At 46.4% G+C, this 4461-nt stretch overlaps 1 pseudogene; it reads left to right on the top strand.

Moving 5' to 3' along the window:
- The first annotated feature begins 1728 nt into the window (after window positions 1–1728).
- On the top strand, window positions 1729–4205 carry LOC106804869 (annotated as a pseudogene).
- The last annotated feature ends 256 nt before the right edge of the window (window positions 4206–4461 follow it).

Here is a 4461-nt window from a genome sequence, read left to right as displayed (position 1 = left end):
AGGTAGGTAGGTAGGTAGGTAGGTAGGTAGGTAGGTAGGTAGGTAGGTAGGTAGGTAGGTAGGTAGGTAGGTAGGTAGGTAGGTAGGTAGGTGGGAATACGCTCTTCTTAATACCTCCTTAATACGCTCTTGATAATATACACTACCAAAACGTTCCAATGTTTAAAAATGAAATGCCGACATTTAAAATACACTTTTTATGTATTTATCGGGTGTCATGTAGCAGTAGTACTTATAAAAGTATGTCTAGTATATCTAAAACTGTCACGGGTTATTAATTAATGATTTCATGTACTCCTTATCGTTAGATAAATGGAAGCAGATGTATTCGTTCACATAGATATCAGTTTACGTCTACATATATAACGTTATCGGTATCGTAATATATTTATTTGTGTGTCGTCGATAAACGCTTGTGCGCATATATATACGCACTCATATCGGTGTCGTTCGTATTGCGTACGCGTGTGTCCCACGCATCTACATTAGTTAGTCGATCACATTAACTATGTATTCGGAAACTACAATGTACGCAGTCGCGATTCTACTTAGTGCGGCCGCCTTCAGTGAAGCGAGTACAGTGAGAGGGCAGTATGATCCTCATACTGGCGATAGGCATGTCGCGGTACATCTGTTTGAATGGAAGTGGACGGATATAGCGGACGAGTGCGAGCGCTTCCTTGCACCATACGGCTACGGAGCTGTTCAGGTAAATGCTGCTATGGCGCTATTCAGGCAAATGCTGCTACGGAGCTATTCAGGTAAATGCGGCTACGGAGCTATTCAGGTAAACGCTGCTACGGGACTATTCAGGTAAATGCGGCTATGGCGCTATTCAGGTAAATGCTGCTACGGAGCTATTCAGATAAATGCTGCTACGGAGCTATTCAGGTAAATGCGATAAGGAGCTATTCAGGTAAATGCTGCTACGGAGCTATTCAGGTAAATGCTGCTATGGCGCTATTCAGGTAAATGCTGCTACGGAGCTATTCAGGTAAATGCTGCTACGGAGCTTTTCAGGTAAATGCTGCTACGGAGCTGTTCAGGTAAATGCGGCTACGGAGCTGTTCAGGTAAATACGGCTACGGAGCTGTTCAGGTAAATACGGCTACGGAGCTGTTCAGGTAAATGCTGCTACGGAGCTATTCAGGTAAATGCTGCTACGGAGCTATTCAGGTAAATGCTGATACGGAGCTATTCAGGTAAATGCTGCTATGGCGCTATTCAGGTAAATGCTGCTACGGAGCTATTCAGGTAAATGCTGCTACGGAGCTATTCAGGTAAATGCTGCTACGGAGCTATTCAGGTAAATGCTGCTACGGAGCTATTCAGGTAAATGCGGCTACGGAGCTATTCAGGTAAATGCTGCTACGGAGCTATTAAGGTAAATGCGGCTACAGAGCTATTCAGGTAAATGCTGCTATGGCGCTATTCAGGTAAATGCTGCTATGGCGCTATTCAGGTAAATGCTGCTACGGAGCTATTCAGGTAAATGCTGCTATGGCGCTATTCAGGTAAATGCTGCTATGGCGCTATTTAGGTAAATGCTGCTATGGAGCTATTCAGGTAAATGCTGCTATAGCGCTATTCAGGTAAATGCTGCTCCGGAGCTACCCATGTAAATGCTGCTAATGAGCTGATATTGTGCTATATAGGTAAATGCTGCTACGGTACAATCCAGCGAGTTTCGCTACGGTGGTGTCAACGTACAATAGGCAAACGCCGGCTATTGTGAAATTACCATTCACGTAAAATCAAGTACTATTGCCTCGCAGGTTTCGCCCCCCAAGTGAGCACGTCATGATGTGGAGTCCGCACAGGCCGTGGTGGGAGCGATAGCAACCGGTCAGCTACAAACTGATCAGTCGCAGTGGAAGCGAGCAAGAGTTTGCCGACATGGTGGAACGGTGCAATAAAATCGGTGTCAGGTAAGCGTCACGAACACAGACACGTCGACCCAACCTTCGAAATCTACAGAGAGAGGTTCCGTTTGGTATTGTAACAGCATATCTAATGTTTTTTTACTTCTATATAATTATAGATCGAACCATGTTAATAATGCTAAGCAATTATGATGACGAATACATAAACGTAAGTGTGTTTATCTCCGCAAATATATAAATACAGGAGACAGTTCTATTGTTTCGATATCTATTATATTAAATCTAATTTCGGTACGCACACATTGCCAGCCATTGTCAAATAAACCGACAGTGTGCATCAGAAGTGAAATAATTAACAGACGCTAATTGTAATATAAGACGATCTGTTAATTATGATATATATATATATATATATATATATATAATTATGCGTGCAGACGTCTGCTTTATAGTATTCTACCAAGAAAATGTTAACAAAAAGGATTTTCGTGGACGCGGTGGTCAACCATATGACTGGAGACAGCGGCATCGGGGTCGGCATAGCTGACAGCACCTTCAACACGTACGAGCAGTCCTATCCTGCAGTCCCGTACAGCATACACGACTTTAACTTGAAGGAAAGGTGTGGAACGCAGAGCGGTAACATCGAAGACTACAGCAACGTAGATGAGATGGCTGTCGCCTTCTCAGCTTGCTCGATCTCGATCAGAGCAAATCCTGGGTGAAGGACCGTATCAGGGACTACCTCAACCATCTCATCCGTTTGGGTGTAGCAGGGTTCCGCGTTGACGCGTCCAAACACATGTGGCCCGCGAGGAGCTGAAGACAATCGTTGAGAGCCTTAACGACCTCCCCGAAACGCATTTCGGCGCGGGACAACGCGCCTTTGTCGTCATGGAAGTCATCGACATGGGCGAAGAACCGATCACGAAGTACGAGTACACGGGCATCGGACGGGTCACCGAGTTTCTCTACGGCACGAAACTGGGCGAGGTCTTTCGACGATGGAACAACCAGAAACTGGAATACCTGCAGTTCTTCGGCGAGTCGTGGGGCATGCTGCCGTCCGGGTACGCGTGGACGTTCGTCGACAATCACGATAACCAGCGGCAGCACGGCGGCGGCGGTAACATGGTGCTCACATTCTGGGAGCCACGCGTCTACAAGATGGCGAACGCGTTCATGCTCGCCTGGCCGTACGGCTACACGAAAGTCATGAGCAGCTACTACTAGTACCCGCGCGAGGACACCAACGTCGGACCGCCGGCAGACTCCTACGGCAACACCAACACCGTGCCGATCAACGACGACGGCTCGTGCGGCGGAGGCTGGGCGTGCGAGCACAGGTGGCGCCCAAATTCGAAACATGGTCGCCTTCCGCAACCTAGTGCACGGCACCGTCGTCGAGAACTGGTGGGGCAGGGGCGACTAGATCGCGTTCTCGCGCGGCCGCAAAGGGTTCTTAGCGATCAACAACGACTATTCGCAGACGATGTCGGGTGAGTTCTACACTGGTCTACCGGAGGGCTTCTACTGCGACTGCATCTCCGGCGACATGCTGGGACGCGGCGACGATGCGTACTGCACGGGTCAAACGGTGAACGTCAACAGCATGGGTCGCACCAACATCAACATCAGAAGCGATAGCGAGGACCCGATGATTGCGATCCACGTCGACTACAAACTCAGCAGTAAACGTGGGAACACTCCCGGCGGAATGGTGGGAAATGGACTGCTCTCGCACTGATCAAGACTGGTTCGAACTGAAGAGTGTAATAAGTTCTTCAGGGCACGTTCAATGGGAATCGGATGTTTACCAGTCCAGCTGTAGGGGCAGTGCTGGTGCTAACCATCCGTTTAAGTCCAACAATCACTTTGCCTTGTGTGGAAAGATGAACGTGTTTAGATTTGGAGACATCTCGTGTGAGATTAATAACCTTAGAAGCGCGTGATCTTTAAAAAGAGAAATGTTACAATATTGAAATTGTGTTTTTTACCTAACGCACGGAGATTTTAATTCATTCCTCATACACTACCAATATACAATATAAAGTTGTTGCAGTAATATAATGACGTACATTTGCTTTAATTTTCTACGAGTTTTCTGTGTTTCTGTGATTGTACAGTGGTGAAAATAACGTGTATTTAACCTAGCTAACCTGATCTAAGAAACGCTAAATCAATCCATACTTCGCTTGCAAAACGTATTCTTCGTATTTTTATAACATTAAGTTGTGGGAGAGTGGAGTAACTCCGTTACTCCAGAGGAATCGTACGGAACCTGTAAATCTTACGAGTTATCCATGTGCGCTAGTAGGCAATAAAAAGGACTGGTTTTTATATCGGCCTATATAAAACATGAACAACAGTCGCTTACTCCTTATACGTTACAGTCCGATCCAATGCGATGATGTTAATAGTGATGATGATGATGATGATGATGATGATGATGAAATACAAACACGCGCACACACACACACACACACACACACACACACACACACACACACACACACACACACACACACACACACACAACACACACACACACACACACACACACACACACACACACACA

Source organism: Priapulus caudatus, unplaced genomic scaffold (assembly GCF_000485595.1).
Source record: "Priapulus caudatus unplaced genomic scaffold, Priapulus_caudatus-5.0.1 Scaffold90, whole genome shotgun sequence".
Taxonomy (NCBI): Eukaryota; Metazoa; Priapulida; class Priapulimorpha; order Priapulimorphida; family Priapulidae; genus Priapulus; species Priapulus caudatus.
The sequence above is the reverse complement of the archived record's forward strand: the minus strand, read 5'-3'. Positions and strand labels throughout refer to the sequence as shown.